Here is a 21,415-nt window from a genome sequence, read left to right on the forward strand (position 1 = left end):
GAGCTGACCTCATCACAAGATAAAGAAAGATAATTGTGACAACGTTGTATTAGCTCCTGAATCCAGCCACTTCTGAAAACTACTCTGTGCTTTATGGTTGTGTATGACAAGAGATTGCTCTTTTTTTTTCTTATCTAGTTTAAACTGAGTTTCTATAAATCACAAATGAAAAATTCTGACAAATACAATAGGCCATCAATTTTGCTTTTCTGATGCCTGCATTCACTGATACCTATGAGTCACGAGGCATTTGAGAAAAAGCTCCAATGTGACAGTGAGATTTAAAAGAGAGAGACTTCTAAAGCTTTTCAAAATATTCAAAGTAATAAAAGAAAATGTTATGTCTATAAAACAATAGCCATATGCTGTATAAAACAGAAAAGCAGAAATACTAGGAGAACAAAAAAAGTAATTAAAAATGTGCTAATCAAAATAAACATGTTAGTGTTATAAGTGTTGGAAGACAAAGTCAAGAAAAATCTCTCCGATAAGAAAATTAAAATATAAAGATAGAAAAATTGGAGAATCTTCAGAAACTGGAGAATTAATTCAGGAGTTTTACCTCCTTGTTAAAAGTAGTTTCAAAAAGAAGGGGCTAAACACTATCAAGTAATATTAAAATTTTCTAAAATCTGAAGGACATGCATTTTAAATCATACGAGTCCATGGAAAGCCCAGAAAAATGAATGAAAAAATGTATCAAAGTACATCATCATGAAATTTCAGGACATCACGGATAAAGAGAAAATCATAAAAGGTTTCATGTAGAAAAGAAAATTGAGACCAGACTCTCATAAAAACTACTAACAACAATAAAATCTAGAAGATGATAAAGTTGTATTTTCAAAATTCTAAGGCAAAATTCTTTTCAGCCCAGAATTCTCTACCTAGCCATATTAACAATAAACATTTTTAGACATGCAAGGAATAATGATAATAATTTCAACACACCTTTTCCTGGAAAGCTCCTGAAGGATATGCTACAGAATATGGGAAAGTTATTTAAATGAAATTCAAGATATAGAGGTTGCAACTTGGGAGGGCAGGAAAAAAGGTCCCAGAATGACAGGTGACTTTTTGACAGAAGGAGAAAGTGAAAGATTAGAATAGAATAAATTTGAGAGATGTCAAAGGAGGGTTTCTGGGGGGAGGGGGTTTGCGGGGGGGGGGGATTTAACCATATATGATTTGGTGTTTTGTTATGCAGAAATATGTTTAGTGTTGCAACAGAACTATTTGACAATTTGGAAAAAATAACAATAGATTCATAGAAAACAAAACAAATAAATATTTGAGAAGCTTTTTAACTACAGAAAAAGTACCTAAAATAAAAGAAGTCACAGTACATCACTTGGCTCTGCAATGTATATTTACAAGGTAATAATATTATAACTACTAACAAAGATTTAACCAAAAAAATGGGATAGAAGATGGTAATGGGACAATGGGAGTGGGAAAAATAGAATAATGAAAAGAAATAAATGCTAAACTATTACATCAAAAAGCTAATATACTATAGCTAACTGTTAATAATTCAGGAAGTAGCAGTGAATTTTAAAATATTTCAAAAGTTAGGCAGCATGGAGGGAGAATAGAGAGAAACTTCTTTTTAGAGCAGCAAGGCAGGAGCAAATATTATCTGAGATTATACATGGGGAGAGGCCTGTTGTTAGCAGTGAGGCCAGTGCACAGGTCCCCAGCAGAATCCTGAAAGCAGCATCCTCTTAGAGGGGAAGCGACCTAGAGATGCTGTGCCAGGAGTAGAAGCTACCCCCATGGTACAAAAGCAAAGAGCCATCAGATTTCAAAGACCCTCCGTAGACTTGAGCAATGAGGATTTCAGAAAGGATGAAACAAAGAGTTGTATATTTGACCAAACTCTAAGGTTTACTCTTAAAACTCTGTGCAGAAATTATAAAAGCCAAACTACCAGGGTGGAGTAGTGTAAGAAATAGTGGAGTTTGTTTAATGGGAAAATCAGAAGAAGCAATAAATAAAAATGTGGCAGTCTTTTGAACATGGGTGAAAGCTGAGAATTCAAAGAAACTGGCAAAAAAGAAAGGGAAAGAATAACAAAGGAACAAAGATTATATTGCTGCTTAAAAATCGTGAAGCAACATTCCAGGTAAGTTAGTATCATGTCTGGAGAATTAATTCCCAAGGCTGTCATTTACTGTGGCCCTGAGCAATTCAATTAACCTTTCACGTCTCAGTTTACAATCTGTAAAATGAAGATAATATCAACTTCACAGTGTTGATGAGAATGCAACTTTAAAATGATCTTAATCATTTTAGGAAATGGTAAATTACCAGGGCAAAAACTCTAATGTAAAAGAGAAATCTCCCCAAGAGAATCCTAAAAACTGAGACAAGTGCAGTGAGGTGAGAGCAGAAAGGAACAGAAGCAGCTCTGGTCTCGCTCAGCCTTCTCTGAGACTATGCCAAGGCCATCACCTGTTCGAACATCCATGGGTGGCCCACTGGATTTGATTCTGGCATTTGCAATGGACAAGAACAATGCCCTTCGACCATCATCTAGACATTTAAAAGGAATTCTCCTCAAGGTTTAAAATTATCTTTAATAATTTAATTTAAGCAAGGGTGAGTATTTACATAACTGAAAAAGCTAGAAACAAAATAGTAGAAATACAGTTTTAGAGACAATAGCAAATTTATGTCCGAGGGGCCTTTAAGTAATTTGTGGCAAAAAGCCTCTTTTTCTCTTTGTGAATTTTATTTTGTTTTGTAACAACTTGATTTTCCTCACTCTGACTTTCATTGCTGTGGCTATAAATTTGAAATTTCTGATGTTCTGCTTTATTAGCCCCTCATTGCATTGTACTAAAGTGGTTTAAAATGGGAGAGTAAGGAACAAATATTTAACACGGCAATTCAGCTAACTATTGACAGCTAATTCCCCATAGTGTAAAGGATGTTAGAAACACGAATTCCTCTGCATTCTGATGGCTATTTTTACCTAGTTTGAATGATAATAGTTATTTTTAAAAGTGTTTTTATTTTTCAGACAGTTATCAGAAAAAAAATTTTAAAGATCATAAATTGAATTAATTTGAGGTAAATTTCCAAAGAGGAAACCAAAAAGCTTCTTTTTATGTTTATTTTCTGCTTTTTTGTTTGTTTTTGTCAATCTTTAAATCATCATTGGAATATTATGCCCTTTCCCTCTCTCAAATCCTTAGACTCTTAGATTTGCTTTATGATTCTACAGCTTCACAGAGCACTGGTAAAATCGGGTAAGCTGAATCTAGAGTATTAGCTAAATTGTCGTTTGGTAAAAAAATAAGTAAAATGATAAGCTGAAAGATACTATATAAGATACTATATGTAACAGTTTGAATGGATATTTAAATTGTATTTGCAGCCACATTTTTTCTTACCTTTGGGGATTTTTTTTTTTTAATTCTAAGAAGAAAAAACAGCCTGACATTATCTAAGAGGCTTTGTTGGCCACAATGAATGGGCTGCATTTAGGGAAAACTGGCATTTGCTGTCTTGAATTTCTCGTGAAATGACAGATTCCTCCCTAGAAATCCCCTTTTAATGCTATCCCTATTTATTTGATCTGCCAAGGGTTTCAAGTTCATTTTCAGTCTGAAATCCTAGACTAATGCTTCCCTTAGTTTTATATTTACAAATGAAATTCAACTAACATAAGTTTTTTTAAAAAAACGATTGAAAAAACTAACAATAAGTGGATCTTACACTACTCAAATTGCATAAAATCTAGGATTTGGAAATGTGTAATAAATGCAATAAAGACAAACATCTAAGGACTTTCTACATATCAAATTTACCATTAAAACCATCGGTTAACATGCGATTTACATAACATTAAATCTGAGTGATATTTCTAATGGACTTTTTTTCTTTTAAAGTGGCTTTTGCAATGCATGAAATATAATCATCCTTTCCCACCAGAAATATAATTGCTTTTTGGTAGAAGGCTTAACATATATTCTTGTCAAATAGGCAGTCGAGTTGGAGACCAGAACTCTGAGTTCTATTTTTGATGCTTCATGTTGCTCCCTCCAAACCTTGCTTATTGAATACCTGATGGTTCTGTTGATTAACTGTTGAGAAAAACCCATCACTCTCTCAGTTAATTCTCAAAAAAAAAAAAAAAAAAGCTAAAAGCAAATATGCTTCCACAGTTTGTAATGTGACAAAGCTTTAACATAATGCAGATCAAAATTTAAACACTTCAAATTAAGCTTTGTGTGATTTCCCACCTGCCTTGCTGTGCTTTCAATAGAAAATTCTAAAACTGTTAGGAACAGCAATTACTTGGAAAGATATTCCCTGGGCAAACTTTCAATCATTTTTCATGCTACACCCCTTGAACAAGGAGATTTCAGAAATGCCATGACTGTCATTAAATCGTTTTTTTAAAAAACCATGATATGCAGTGCCCTCTTACTCTCTCCTGACAACCCACTGACAGGAGGCACCTCAAATGTGCTGGACAGTTAGGGGCACCCTGCCACCCAAAAGAACATTATTAACACGCTATTTCACAGCAGTCAATTATAGTGAGAACTTTTCACAAAAAGACTGGTATCCATATTTTGATCTAGACAGAGATTGGCTAGTGGTTTCAGGCTATGCCAATGGCAGGTTGTGTCTTTAAAGTGTTTTTGTTTTGGTTGTTGTTGAAATATAATTCATATACCATAAAATTCACCCAGTTAAAGTCTAAAATACAGTGGGTTTTATTATTTTTATAAAGTTGTTCAATCATCACTAATATCTAATTCTAGAACATTGTCATCACCCTAAAAAGAAACCACTGTAAGCATTAACAGTCTTGATTCATCCCCCAACCCCTACCCAGTAGCCCCTGGAAAACACTAATCTACTTTCTGTTTCTATGAATGTGTATATTTTGGACATTTCATGTAAAAGAAACCATATAATATGTAGCCTTTTGATTGGTTTCCTTCACTTAGCATAATGTTTTCAAGATTCATCTATGTTGCAGCATGTATCAATATATTTGTTCTCATGGCTAAATAATATTGCATTCTATGGATAAGGCACATTTTATTTATCCATTCTTCAGTTAATGGACAATTGGATCATTTCCATTTTTTACTATTATGAATAATGCTGCTATAAACGTCTGTGTACAAGTTTCTGTATAGACATATATTTTCAACTAGCTAAGGTATATATCTAAAAGTGAAAATTACTGGGTCAAATAGTAACTTTATGTTTAACATTTTCTTGACTTGCCAGACTATTTTACAAAGAAGTGCACCATTTTATATTCTCACCAGCAACATATGAGGGCTTCAGTTAGCCCATATCCTTTGCCAACCAACATCTGTTATTATGTTGAATATCTTCTCATGTGATAATTAGCCATTTGTACATCTTCATTGAAAATACATCTATTCAGTTACTTTGGCCATTTTTCATTGAGTTCTCTTTTTATTGTTGTGTTATAGGAATTCTTGATTTATTCTAGATACAAGTCCCTTATTGGATATACGATTTGTAACTATTTCCTCCCATCCTGTGGCTATCTTTTAACTTTCTAGAAAGTGTCTACTGAGACACAAAACTTAATTTTGATCAAGAGCAATTTATTTATTTATTTTTTTCTTTTGCTACTTGTGTGTTTGGTATCATATCTAAGAAGCCATTACCTATTCCAAAGAGATATTTATGTCTGTTTTCTTCTAAAAGTTTTATAATTTTAGCTCTACATTTAGGACTTTGACCCATTTTAGAGTTAATTTTTGTAAATGATATAAGGTAGAAGTCCAGCTTCAAACTTTGTTGCAATACCATCTGCTGAAAAGAATATTTCTTCATTGAATTGTTGTGGCACAGATGTCAAAAATCAATTGACCATAAATATAAGAGTTAATTTCTGGACTGTCAGTTCTACTCCACTCATCCATATGTCTACCCTTATGCTAGTACTACCTATTCTTAATTATTGTAGCTTTGTAGTGAGTTTTGAAATAAAGAAGTATAAGTCTTCCAACTTTGTACATCTTTTCCATGATTGTGTTAGCTATGCTTAATCCTTTGCATTTTCATATAAAGTTTAACACCTGCTTGTCAACTTCTGCCCCTCCCCCCCAAAAAAGGTAAGGCAGCTAGAATTTTGACAGAGATTGCATTGAATCTACATATAAATTCCAGGGTTATTTCCCTCTTCAAAGAATTAAGTCTTCCAATCCATGAACATGGATCTTTCCATTTACTTAGGTCCCCTTTAATCTCTTAAATTGATGTGTTATAGATTCTTGATGTACAAGTCTCACACTTTTAAAATTAGATTTATTCCTAAGGTGCTACTATAAATGGAATTTACAATATTCCATTTTTGAAATTTTATTTTCAGATTATTCATAGCTAGTATAGAAAAATGCTAATAATTTTTATATTTAATTTTGCATCTTACAACTTCCTTGTACTCATTTTGTCAGCTGCTTTTTCTGCATCTATTGAGATGATTATGTAGCTTTTGTCCTTTATTCTATTATTATGGTATACTATATAAATTGATTTTCATAAATTCAACCAACATTACATTCCTGGGATAAATGCCACTTGATAATGGTATATAACTTTTAAAATATCTTGTTGGATTCAGTGGCTAGTATTTTGCTAAGGATTTTTTGCATCTATATTCATAAAATATATTGATAATAATTTTCTTGACAAGTGTTTTTCTGCTTTTGGTATAAAAACTACCAGTTTCACAGAATGAATAGGGAACTGTCAGCTCCTCTTCTGTTTTTTGGAAGTTTCTAAGAATTGTTTGATAGAATTCATCAGTGAAGTCAACTGAGCTAGAGATTTCCTTCGTGGGGAGGCTTCTGGTTTATTTTTAATTTCTTAATTACTAATAAATATCTTCACTTGTAATAAGTCTATTCATGTTTTCTATGTCAGTTTTAGTAGTTTGTGTCTTCTTAGAAATTTGTCCATTTTTCTAAAATATCTAGTTTTGGGCACACACATATCCATGGTAATAGTATTTCCTTATACTCTTTTTATTTTTTTCATTCTTTATTTTAGTAATTTGAGTCTTTTCTCTTTTTCTTGCCAGTCTAACCAAAGGTTTGACCATTAAAAAAAATCTTCTCAAAGAACCAATTTTAGTTATATTTTCTGTATGTTTTTATTCATTATTTCACTTTGCTTTATTATTTCCTTCCTCCTCTTACTTCGGGTTTATTTTTATCTTCTTTCTTTAGATTTATGAAGTGAAAGTTTAGGTTATTGAAATGAGATCTTTCTTTTTTTTTAATGTAGTCATTTACAGCTATAAATTTCTCACTAAGCACTGCTTTCCATGCATCCTCTGAGTTTAGTATATTTGTTTTTTCATTCTCATTAATTTCAATGAATTTTCTAATTTCTTTTGTGATTTCTTTGGCTGTTGGTCATTTAGAAGTGTCCTCTTTAATTTTCACATATTTGCAAATTTCCTTCTCTTACTGATTTCTAATTCCAATCTATTGTGGTTGGAGAACATATTATGTATGATTTCAACCCTTTCAAATTTATTGAAACTTGTTTACAACCTATGATATAGTCTTTCCTGGAGAATGCTCCATGTATACTTGCTATTGTTAGGTGACTATTCTATAGATGTTTGGTATGTCTAGTTGATTAAAGTGTTATTCAAGTTGGTTTAGAGTGTTACTCAAGTCCTTAACACTTTGTTAATCCCCTGTCTGATTGTTCTTACCATTATTAAAAGTGGTGTAATGAAATATTCAACTAATATTGTTGAACTATTTCTCCCTTCAAGTCTGTCAGTTTTTGTTTTATTTATTTGGGGGTTTTCTTATGAGATTAATAAATGCTTATAACTGTGATAACTACTTGATGGTAGACCCTTTCATCATTATATATTATTTTTCTTGGTTTCCAGTTATAGTTTTTGTCTTAAGGACTATTTTGTCTGATATTAGAATATCCACTTTATCTCTTTTTTGGTTACTATTTTCATGTTATAACTTTTTCATACTTTTATTTTCAACCTATTTTTTTCTTTGAAAATAAAGTGTGTCTCTTACAGACAGCAGATTTTCTTCTCATATTTTACATATGCATATTCTGAGTTTTCATAATGGTTTCCCTGGAGATTAATGCCAACTTAAGTTCAATAGTTCACCAAAACTTTGATCCTTTATTAATACATTCTCTCTCCCTCCTTTGTGCTATAATTCAATTTATAAATATTGTTTTACACCGTTATTTTTAAAATAAGATGGGAAAGGAAAAGAGTCACAATGAAAAAATACATTTACACTCTTTTACATTTACCTATGTAGTTACATTTACTGATACTTGTTATTTCTTCATGTGAGTTTGAGTTACTGTGTAGGACCCTTTCAGCATGAAAGACTTCCTGTAGTACTTCATGTAAGGCAGGTCTACTAGTGACTAATTCTATTTTTTCTTATCTAGGGATATTTTGATTTCTCATTCATTTTGAAGGATAGTTTTGCAAGACATAGATTCTTGGTTGAGACTCTTGAGTACTTTGAATATGGCATCCCACTGCCTTCAGGCCTTCATGGTTTGTTAAGGAATCAGTCATCAATCTTATGGAAATCCGTTGTACATAATGAGTCACTTCCCTCTTGCTGCTTTCAAGATTTCCTTTTTGTCTTTGTCTTTTCATGGTTTGATTATATTGTGTCTAGATGTGAATCTTTTTTTAGCTTAATCTACTTAGGGTTTGTTGAACTTCTTGGATGGATGTGCTAAGTCTTTTTCACCAAATTTGGGAATTTTTTCAATCATTATTACTTCATATATATACATTTTGCTCCTTTGTCTCTGTCCTCTCCTTCTATGACTCCCATATTCATATGTAGGTACACTTCATGATGTCTCAAAGGTATCTGAGACTGTATTCATTTTTCTTCATTCTGTTTCTTTCTGTCTCCTCAGACAGATAATTACAATTGTTCTATCTTCAAGTTCACTGATTCTTTCTTCCACCTGATTGAAAAATGGTTAAGCAGCTTTAGTGATTTTTTTAAAAATTTCAGTATTGTACATCAGAATTTTTATTTAGTTCTTTTGCATAACTTCTCTTTATTCATATTCTGGATTTGATGAAAAATAATTCTCGTACTTTCTCTAAATTTTTCATATGGCTCCATTTAGTTCTTTGGATATATTTTAAATAACTGAGTTAAAATATTTATCTAGTATTTCCAGTGCTTGGACTCCCTCAGTGAAAATTTAAATTGACTTTTTCTCCTATATATGAGTCATACATTCTTTATTTGTTTCTGTCTCTCTCTCTTTCTCTCTAATTAGATATTCTAAGTAATATAATATAGCAACTGTGGACATCAGTCTCTCTATGGAGTTTGTTGTTACTGTTTGTTCTTGATACTTTATTTGTTTAGTGACTTCCTTGAATTAATTCTGTAAAGTCAATATTCTTTGGCATGGGTGGCAACTGAAGTCTGTTCAGTTGACTTAGTGGTTAGTTAATGACTGGACAGATATTTCTCTAAATTCTTTAAAGTCTATAGCCTTTGCTGAGTAGCTCTGTGTGTATGTTGGGGCATGCCTTCAATCCACAGGCAGGCAGTTTACTACTTTGCTTTAGCTTCACTTCATATTTTTTCAAGGGTCTTCAAGGTCAGCTAGAGGTGAGAGCTTAAGGCCTTTCAAGTCTTTCCTGGGCATACACATAACCCTACACAGGTATATGGCCTTCTAGATCCCCAGGAATATGTCAAAGCTTTTAAAACACTCTGTGACATCTCATTCCTCAGCTTTTCCTTTTAAATTTTTTCATCAGTTTGTATTTTGCCCAAGCTGTTATCACCACCTCAGGCAGTTGTGATAATACACAGTTGGAATGACTGTTTTTGATAAATGCTCCTTAGAAAAAGGTTGTTTGTCTGAGTTAGGTCAAATAAAGACAAATCCTAAAAGAGAAAATTCTTTAGGGAACTGCCAGACAGGTCAAATAATGACAGTTATAAGGGAATTGGGCTTTGGAAGAACTTGGAAGAACTCCAAGCCTCCTCCAGAGTTCTGCTGCGTCTTCCACAGGCATCTAGGCTGAGGGTTTCCACCATGATTGTAAGACTATTGGTTTTTAAGGCTATCCCATGGCTAGAAAGAAGGAAATGAGCCTGAGGCAATTTAAAATGTCACAAAACTCACTGCTCTTATTGAGTCAGCCAGTTTTCTTAAATAAACACTCCCTGTCTATAGTCTTTCTCTAGAGGTAACCATATTGTGACTTTATCACAATTATCACCATAGATTACTTTGGCCTATTCTTGAACTTTATAAAATAAAATACTATAGATTTTTGTGTCTGGCTTCTTGCACTCAACATAATGTTTTAAGAGTGATCCCTGTTGTTGCATATATAGAGTTCATTTTCCCCCCTATGGCTGTTAGAATATACCATTGTTTGATTATTCATCCTTTTATTGATGAACACTTATGATGCTTCATTTGGGGACTATTTTGAATAAAGATGCTTGAGTATCCTTGTACTGTCTTTTGGTGGGCATATGCATTCATTCTTGGGTATATACCTAGAAGTTAAGTCACTGAATCATTAGGTAGACATATGTTTAGCTTTAATAGGTACTGCCAAACAGTTGTCCCAAGTGGTTAAACCAATATAAACCCCCCACCAGCAGTGTTTAAAAGCTTCAGTCGCTCTATATCCCATCTAAAACTTGGTATGGGCAGTCTTTTCCAATTTAGCCATTCTGGTGCGTATGCATAAGTATCTCACTGGGCTTTTAATTTGCATTTCCTTAATGAGAAATAATGTTAAATACTTTCTCATATGCTTATTGGCTTTTCAGGTTTCTGCTTTGACCTCTATTTTCACTATAAAATTTTTAATTCTACTGACATTTATTAAGATTTTGCTATCCAACCAAGATATAGATATTATATACTCTGCCCTCAAATAACTCACCACCTAAAGAGAAGGGTACAAATAACTAACTGGTTAAAATCCAGGGTGATAAGTGTGATGATATAGGCAAACAAAAGAGAGGCATATAACCCAATTGTGTAGACTGAGAAAGGCTTTTTAAAGGAAGCAATTCTTAAACTAAGACTTAAAAGATAGAAAGGAGTTAGCCAGATAGGTAAGTTGTGGGAGAACAGAGTAGGAAAGTACATTTCAGGATAAGAGAACCAGAAACAGAGGAGAAAGGCTTCCTGCTTTTGGATCCTTTTAGTTAATTGATTTTTTAAAATTGTTTTTAATTAAAATTAAAAAAAATAAAAAGTTCCCAAAATGAGGCCATGAAAACTAAATCTTGCAGAATATTCATTCAATGCCAGAAATTTTACTAAAGGGTACCAATTTAGGAAGCCACATCCCAAGGTGAATCCCCATTCAGCTCTGTCGTGGTTAATTATGGTAGAACTATCCTTGCTCTGCAAAGGACTCCAATTGATTACGGTTCCACAGAGATAGGAAATAGAGGAAGCAACTTAATACACTTAAAAAAAGAAAAGGAATAATCTATAACCTTAAGATCTTAATAATATTATATATTACCATTATTATAATTGTTATGATTATGAATAATGTCATTATCATAGAAGTTACCTTATGGCATGTTTGCCATGTACTGGGAAGTATGTGAAACACTCTATATATGGCCATATAAAATGGTACTATGTTAATCCCCCCATTTTACAAATTATGAAACTGAAGTCATAAGAAACTTGTTCAATGTCACACAATTAGAAAGGAGAAATGGAATTTGTAATCAAGTCAATTACAGAGCCCACATTTTAATAAAATCTTTTGAATTACATCTGGGTGCCCTTTAGTAAAAGAGCATTATTCCTCTTGTTCCAATTTTTTGACCCCTGAAACAAGGGAGTTATTTATGTTTGTGGCAGAGACTTTGCATTTCTAGCCAGATTGTTTTTTGCACATATTTCACACTCTCTTTCTGATCCTAGGGTATAATTATCACCTTACAAATCCCTCCTCAATGATGTCTCCACCTGCCTAATGTAAATTTCTTCTTCAACCTCCTACTGGTTTTAGTTGATGTGATTATTATATTCTTCAAATATGCTCTTAGGCCCACTGCTATATTAATAAGGATTACATAAATAATTAACACGATCTGCTGTTTTGGTGGTTTGTATTTCTTTTGACACTTTAATAGCCTAGGCAAGTCATAAAAGAGGTATTTGGCATAAGTGAATATATAATACTTTAAGAATAAAAAATAAATAAGAACACTAACAGTTATGATATTAAGCTTACTGTTCTTAGCTCCTTGTCCCACTTCCTCCCAACCAAAAACAAGAGAAATGAAGAAGAGAGGAGAGGGGAGCAGAAGGGAGGAGAGTGAAGGGGAGGAGAAGGGAAGGGAGGGGAGGAGAAATTAGTTTCTCAACTGTATTTGGATAATTAAAAGCATTTTCATATCAGAATGTCTGTACAATTAGTCAAATTTCCCAATTAGGTTGTTATTTCAGCATCTATTAAGAAGAGGAAGGGGGTGGAATTGAGTTTAGATAAGTTTAACTCCTATAAGACTAAAAAACTTACCAGGAATTTAGGGAAAGTTCACCTTACACTGAAATCTTAAAATAAGAATGTTCTGGGAATGCGTGAGGCCTTTAAATGAATTTTAATTTAATCTCTTTAGATGTTAATGGGTTTTGTGGGCAACACTGTTTTCTAAATGTCAGGGAATATGGGTTTCTGTAAGCACTACTACTGGGGGAAAAACATATTAAATTTGGCTCTTAAGGTGAGCTTGGATGAGAACAAATGGGAAGTTTAAGGTCACAAATCGTGTTTAGATAAACGACACAGCACAGTGACTAATCTAGCCTTAATATGTATTAGAAGGCAATGTCACCAAGTGTACATACTTGGTAAATATAAACTGAGCATGCTTAGCACCTTAATTCTCTTAGCATTCATTCATTTTAAAAACTAACATATGAATACAGCTTACTTGTGCCATTTTTCTTCATAAGATCATGTCATTATTACACATTACATTGTTAAAGTGATAAATATTGCACTTAAACATTTTCATTAGAAATAAACTCTAAAGGCTGATTCAAGCAAAGTGTGTGATGAACAAGTGGAGTCATATAAGGGAAAGATAGATAATGGTGGGTAAAAAAATATATATATATATTATTTCATTGGTATCAGAGTTGAGAGAACTGAATGTATGGTGTGGTACCCTAGGGGATATATAAAAACTACTATAATTTTAATTACACAATTGCATTTTTACCTTTTTGTACATATGGAAAAAAAAGACCTTCCCTACTTTGAAAAACCCCCACATCATAATATATATTCATTTAAATTCTACTTAGTTTGAGGCTTTAAGGTATTAAGAAAAAGAGTGTGTGTTTAAGATATTGAGAATTGATTCCTTTAAACAAATAAACAAAAAGAAAAGCCAGTTTAAAAAAACAAACAAAAGAAACAAAAAAACCCACCTGGGTCAGGGCAAAGTCAGAAAGGAGAGAGAGTCAGAGCATGGACTTAGGGAATGCATTATTTGAGTTATGTGTGAAAACTAAGTGATCAGAGCAAACGTGACTAACAGACCAGGAACATCTGGATTGGAAAGGATGGCCAACAGTTTTTTAGTAGGGAAGATGCTCAGAGCAATCAGTCTTCAAGAAAAATAGGAAAATGTTAAGGAGGTAATTAGTAACTTTAGATGATTAACATTTAGGTTAAATGCTTGGCCTCTGGAACCAGACAATCTTGATTCAAATCACTGCTCTACTATATTAGCACTGAGAACCTTAACCTCTCTGTGTCTCAGTTTTCCTAATCAATAAACAGAGATGATATTAATGGTATCTCATAGGATTGTGGTGAGGAGTAAAAGGGTAAATGCCTAGCATATGCTGTGTGCTATCTACATATTTGCTATTATTATTTTGCACACAAGATATGGAGGTTTGGGGGAAAAGAAAAATGTCTAAAGCAGAGAGGCATGTCATAAAAAAGAGAATAAACACAAGTAAGGTTTTAGATCAGTTCAACTTATTAACAGATAGGTAGTGATGAAAGCATTCAATGGAAAGTCCAAGGTTTGTGTTGCTTTCCAACTTTCAGGGGTAAAATGAAAGGTATATGTGGTTTAAGATCCCTAAACAATATCTTAGTTGACAAGGTTGAATGAAATGACTGTATGGCACATTTTAGATGGTATCTAGTGACAGTACTAGTCCTGTACTTGAGTGGGGTTAGGTGGCAGTCCTCCCTCTGGTCTGTCTGGGTGCCCTGATTTGCATGTGAACTAAGGAGGCTGCTGGGAAAAGTATTTGACTTCAGAACACAGTTGCAATGCAGACCAGTACAGATGTGTTCCATGTGTATATATGAAACACAGATGTGTGTATGCATTCTTCTGATTGACTACAGGAAACCTAAAGAAAGCCAAATTTCAGTCAAGTGTGATGGGGCCCCTGAGAGAGAATTCATGTTGAGGGCAGAAACATCACAGTGCACCTAATGTTACAAGGAGTTAGTAAATTCAAGGGCAATGGTTCAGCGTTCCTGGAAATCCATTCTGTTGTGGCCACACCCTGATGGCCTTTGGGTGGCCAGAGAGAAAGATTGTAATGTTGATCAAATGAAAAACCACTTTATTAAATTACATTATACTACTTGGGTACAGCATAGCTCAGAGGGAGGGAAAATGGTTTTTTTTCTCTCTCTTATTTCAAGGGACTGTCATATTGTCATTAGGTTCCAGAGCAGAGCTATTCAACAGAGCTGTCTGTAGTGATGGGGATGTTCTCATCTGTACTGTCCAAGATGGGTGCCCCTAGAACATGTGACTAATTAGCATTTGAAATATGGCTGATGTGACTGGGGAAATAATTTTTAATTTTATTTAATTTCAATTAAATTTAAATAGTCATGTGTGGGTAGTGTCTACTGTACTAGACAGCACAGACTAAAAGCACCTCTGGTCAGCAGCAAAGAGCCTGTGAAGCTTCAATGTCACCAAGATAAAGCAACTCAGTTGCTTAGTGGTTAAGCATATGGGACGTGGAATCAACTGTCTGATTTATATCCTGGTTCTACCTCATATTAACAACATAAAAAGTTACCCTGGGAGACATATGGGACTTCCACTTATGCTTGATGTAGAAGTCTGGGGGAAATGTGCTCCCACCATTACTAAAACAAAACAAAATATACTGGGAAATCTAAAAATTCATAACTTTTCTTGAACTCATCAGAGAGCTGAGACTTCAGGGCAACAAACTGACTAAAAATTTAAGGAAAGAAGAGTCAAGATGGCAACACATGGTTCCCTAAGGCAGGTGCAGCTGGACACTGGAAAAAATTCAAAAACACCTTTAACATATAGGTAAAAGCCAAGTATGGGCTCAGGAGGGAATATAGACCCCTAGGGGCTCCAGATATAAGGAATTTTACATCCATGGGTACGCTTTTTGACAGACCTCGTTAAAAGGTTGCAGAGAATCTGCAGAACAAATTCCTCATGGTGCAGGCTAGAGGAGGGGAACAGCAGTCACCAAGATTTTTTCCCCCAGTTGCCCCTACAGAACCAAAGTCTTAGATTGCTATGGGAATAGCAATAAACACTGTTATGCTTAGGACCCTGGTGAAAACCCATTTCCACTAGGTGAAGGAAACAACAACAACAACACTCTTTACTCACAGGGAAGGGGCAGGAATACATGCTGGGCCCAGATAAACACTTAGAAATGGGGCAAGAATCTTCAGAAAGCCACACCTCTGAGACTCAGAGACACAGCACCTGCCTAAGACTGAGGTTTAATCACAACAACATAATGCCCCTCTCATACCTTCACCCCAAACCAGCTAACAAGTGTCAAGGAACAAGTAACCCCAGTGTTCTGATGGAAGAAATGCAAGAACATGAAAAGAGGACCTCTCTGAGACACAGTACAAAGGGAACACCTAAAACTAAGAATGGGGCAAACATTAAGAAAACACTCTCCAAAGTTCCCTGCCATAGTGGTAGCCTGTTTGCTAATGCACCTGTATTGGCTTCCTTACCCCTAAATCACTTCCCCATTCCATTGTCAATGCTTTCTAGAATCACTTCCCAATGAATTACACGTACTAAAATCCTTGTCACAGGGTCGACTCCTGAAGGAACTCAAACTAAGTCACACTGTAATTTTTGCCTGAACAAATTTTAAACAGAATTTTCAGTCTGGTTCCATATTATAATAATCTGCAGGAAAATATTTTAAATACTGATGTCTATACTCCACCTACAAAGATTTGGATTCAATGGTCTGTGGGGGGCCAGACATTAGTATGTTTTAAATGCTCTCTAGGCGATTCAGTGTAGACCGGGTTGAGAACGCTTCACTGGGGTGTATTTAGTGTAACGATCCTCGGCTTGCTCTTCCAGGGGGCCATGAGCATCTTAATGGTAAGGGTTTTGTTTTACTCATCTTTTTATCTCAGGTTTTTAGACTGGTACCTAGTATGTATTCTTTAAATATCTGTTGAATGAAAAGAATCCATTCAAGTAATATTTCTTTGGGGAACAGCTCATGTAGTAATTTCAAAAGTGCATCCAGAAGCTTTTTAGTTTGATAAACTGATGAACAGAATAGGTTCAATGACATGGAAGCATAGATGAGACTGATGAATGTCAGAGGGATGGAGGAGGGCGGGTGGGTGGAGGGGGAGAGAGTAACCAAAGAATTTATGTGCATATATGCACAACCCAAGGACACGGACAATGGTGGGGAGAGGGACTGGGGAAGGGTAAGGAACAGGGTGGAACGGGTCATTGGGGAGAAAAAGGGACATCTGTAATATTTTAAACAATAATAAAACTTAAAAAAAAAAAAAGTGCATCCACACATTTTTCCAATATTCCTCCCTAGAGTTTAATTCTCCTACCCTTGAGTGTGAACTGGACTTAGTGACCCATTTCTAATGAGCAGAGTATGGTAGAAGAAATGGTATGTCACTTCTGACATTAGGTCATGAAAGACTGCAGCTCTCATCTTGGGTGCCTGTGAATGAGTGCTCTCTGTCTCTCTCCTTTCAGATTACTCACTGGAGGGGAAGTCATGTAGTGTGCAGTTCCTTATCATGTAGTGTGCATGGTAAGGAACTGAAGCCTCCTGCCAATATCCATGTCAGTGAGCTTGGAAGTGAATGTCTTCAGAGACTACAGCCCTGGATGACAGCTTAACTGCAACCCCACGAAAGACCCTGAGCCAGAATCACCAGCTATAACAACTCCCAGGTTCTTGTCCATCAACAAATGTGTGAGATAATAAATGCTTGTTGTTTTGAGCTGCTAAATTTTGGAGTAATTTGCTATGCTGAAATTGATAATGAATACAGCTCTTCACCACAGTATACCCAGCCAAGGTTCTCTGGGCTGTGTAAATTAGACGGCAATCCAGGTATGATCTGGGAACAAGATGGCCCAACCACAATCCACAAATCTCCCCAGATTAGAAAAAGTAACACTGAAGTGGATATTTGCCGAAATATCACATCAGAATGAAGTCACCGATCCCACGGCATTTCGCATTCTCAGGAGAGCCCATACCACTCACTGCCCTGTAAGGTTAACCCAACACCATCTTCGCTGTAGCCCTGAGTCTGCCATGGCAGGGCTTCCGCGGGCCCCTTGTGTCTTTATCACAGCCTATCCAGCAGCAGCAGTTCTGCTGAGGTGCCTCAGGACCACATGCTATGGAGCACTTGCTTATTATTTAAAGCTTAGTGAAAACAAAAGACTAATTTCAACTAGGAGAACTTTTATACACCTAGGATGCTTGGTTTTGGTAGCAGACTTTCTTTCTACACAGAGGTAAATAAGCCAATAAATTGTCTTAGATCAGTTCTCCTAGAAGCAGATCCTGAGCCTGCAGTTGATTCAAGGAAGTGCTCTGAGCAGAAGGCAGGAAGGGAGTGGGAGGAGCAGGACAGGGGAGAGGAAGAAGCCAAGCAAAGGTGAGGTTTCCTTTTTTATCAAGCCCTACGCTCACCCTGACCCCGGGGGGAGTTCGCCTAATGAGCAAGGAGGCGCCAGTGCCTAAGGGGAATCCCCAGGACTAAGCTAAAGGTGCTAGCAGTTAGTAGCAAACCTGGAAAAAGCTGAGGAATGAGTGCACAGAGTGCTTCAAGGGAATCTGGATGGGGCCCCAATAGAGGTTTCCATAGAAACTAACTTTGGACACTGGCAACATCTTTCTTTGTAAGATTGCGAGAATCAGAAAGTAAAAACATGGGATGCCTAGTTAAATTTGAATTTCAGAACAACAATAAACACTTTTGTAGTAGAAGTATGACCCTTGCATTCTGTGTCTTAATTGTAACCTTATTGTTAGGGTGTTTGTTTGTTTGTTTGTTTGTTTGTTTGTTTTGAAAAATTAAAGCAGCACCAGCAGTCAAGAGGGTTGTTTCTTAGATTTGCAGGCACCCCATACTACCAACTAATCAGACAAGAGTTAAAGGCATATTCTTGTTGTGTTTATACAGTGCCAAATATCAGGATTAAAACCAGAGCTATTCAAATATTTCACTCATTCATCCATCCCATAAACATTTACTGAGTACTAACCACCAGGAACAGTGCTGCATTGTGGGAATAAAATAGTGAGCAAAGTCAGACTCTATTTTGTTCTAATGGGTTAATAATTTCAAATGTCCACATACATGACCATGTTTTAAATTTTCATAGATGCCTGACATCCTGCATGGCATCTTATAAACATTCTGGATGTAAAGAAAACATTGCTCATGTGATCTACATTATTTTTCTTGAAATACTCATTTGCACTCATTTGGAATTGATGCACAGAAGAGGATATTACTATTTATATTTTTAACTCATTTTCTTCTATGTGTCATTTGACCTATATGACTTAACCTAATTTTACCAGTTAAGTATAGAAGTTATTTCCCAAATGTGTGATAGAACTCTCTATGTGTAACTTGTTTTTTTAATAGACTCCTCAAGAGCATGCCTCAAGTATATCACATTTTAATAATACAATAATTAATTTGTTCAGAGAATAACAGTCTTGTCAAAGACAGTTTTCCACTAAAGTAGTTAAGAAAGGATCACAGGTGTTTTCATAGTATTATACTCTATTATATCATACCATGAATAAATCTCTACCACCATCTCTACCATCCCAATGGCATTTTAAACTGTTCTGGTTTCCCAGAGTGCACTATTTTTATTTTTAGCTAGAATCAATAATACAGATTTCCTCAGAGATAACAGACTTTGTTACGTTGCCAGTATGAGTTCTCAATTCCCTAATTTTATTCAGAAGTGTAATATTGCTTAACCTGCTCTTGTAGAAGGACTCTACATCCACTGTAGTCCTATGTAGCAACAACTGGGAAAAGAAATTATTATTTTTAAGCAGCTTTGCAAATATAGCACAAAATATAGATAAACCTCACTGGGTTCATTCCTCTACTTTAATTAACCTGAAAATGGCTCCAGTGTTACTTAGCTTCTTTGCTAGATATAAAAGAAAAAAAATCAGAGGAATAACTGAGTCAATTTTAGCAGAAAAATAATCACAAATATCTACATAAGAAAACCCAATGGAGATTTTTTCAATCCTGTTTCAGCATACCATTTTTAAACTTCATTTTGTCTCTCAGAATATTTAAAGAGACAAAGTTTGGTAAAGAAAAATGTCACCAGTGTCACCTAAAAGAATTGGCAGTGCTCCAATGGAATATATATTCTGACAAAAGCTTAGCAAAGGTTGTCTATGTAACATTTATCAAGGTATAAAGCGAAACTAAAAATGTCAATCAGTTTCCTGATTACTGACCTCAAACCCTTCAAGAAGCAAACCAGTACTTCCAATGCCCCAAATATTTACTCTTTTGCAGTGAAACACAGAATTCTATGGTCTGTGTCTGGCCAAAGTCAACTGGGAGCCAGCACTAGGAAGAATTCCAAGGAAATTTTCTTCTTGTGTAGCTAAAAAGAATATCCTTGAGCAATCAGTGAACAATTCCAAGACACTATACAGAAAATTGTATATCCCAAAATGTATTCCAGGGGTTACTAGTTCCAAGGACTCTAATAGGTATTACATAAAGAAAAGAAAAAAAATCCCAAGGTCAAATGTTTAAAACAGCTAGAAAAAAATTAGAAGAATATTTTCCCCATAGAATAAGGATATTTTAATACACTAATGTGTACTGTGACCCTCCAAAGGTGTACGCTTTGTAATTTCTTAAATCTTTTTTTAAGCCCATACCTTTTTTCCATGGAGCATCTGAGATAATCACTGCTGTTCAGAGAGCACTCATGTCTGAGCTCCCCCATCCACCCACCAAGAATATTTAAATTTTAAACAAAGAGTCCAAATCTGAACCAAAGGAGTAAAATGCTGATGGTTGGATTTCACTAGGTAGAAAAACAATAGATGGGGAAGATTTTGATGAGTTATTTCAATTTCACAGGGCTTCTAGTGACACAACCAACACCAAGAATCAGGGACAGCTCAGCTGGTGCATACAGAGAAAAACTATTTCTTAGCCTGAGCTTTGGGAAGTAAAAGCTGCTTTTCAGACTTTGCTCTTATCTTTAAATTATACTTTTTTTTTCAAATTGTAAGGAGCCACCTTTAATTTATTTTCTCCTAGGACTGACTTAATATTCTAGGAACAAAATGGAAAAGCTGTTAAACTATCATATGCAAATAGACTCTTTAGAAAAGAGACCAGCTATTCTGCTACCACAGTCACATGATAAAATTCAAAATTTGCAAAGTGTTCATTGCATCCAAAGCATATGCAAATGAATATTCCTGTGAGGTCAAACCAATCCATCTCCTTCTTCCAAATGTGTCTTGTGGACTAGGTCACTTCATTCTAAATGCTCAGTATAATATCTTGCTACTCACACACTATGTTGGACAAATTTGCTACAAGAAATACTCATTTCCAAAGAGTAAGTTTTTCTTACATAGTTAACAGAACAGCAGCATTAGTAAACTCTGTTTAGAAAAAAAAAAATAAATCAGATATATTCTGTAATTGTTTCTAATTTGGTGGGATAATATCCTCTCAACTAGTATGTGTTCAGTTCTCTTTTTTTTTAAGTTTATTATTTATCTGTTGGTCTCTGCATTTTTTTTCTTACTGAAGAGGAGAGAAAAGAGTTGGCTATTGACACACTAGAAGGAGATTTAATTATTCTGGCATAAAAAGCTAGGAAAGCAAAATAAATACATTTAATACATTTAATACAGCTACTCTAATTGCTTATGCACTATAAGGGCTTTCAAATAATAAGTCCTTAAATAATAAAATGATATGGGAAATAATAATGATACCCAGGTGCAAAACCTTAATCTGAGAGCTGAGCCGCATACTCAATGGCATAATTAC

The sequence above is a fragment of the Miniopterus schreibersii genome (assembly GCF_964146895.1).
Source record: "Miniopterus schreibersii genome assembly, chromosome: 11".
Lineage (NCBI taxonomy): Eukaryota > Metazoa > Chordata > Mammalia > Chiroptera > Miniopteridae > Miniopterus > Miniopterus schreibersii.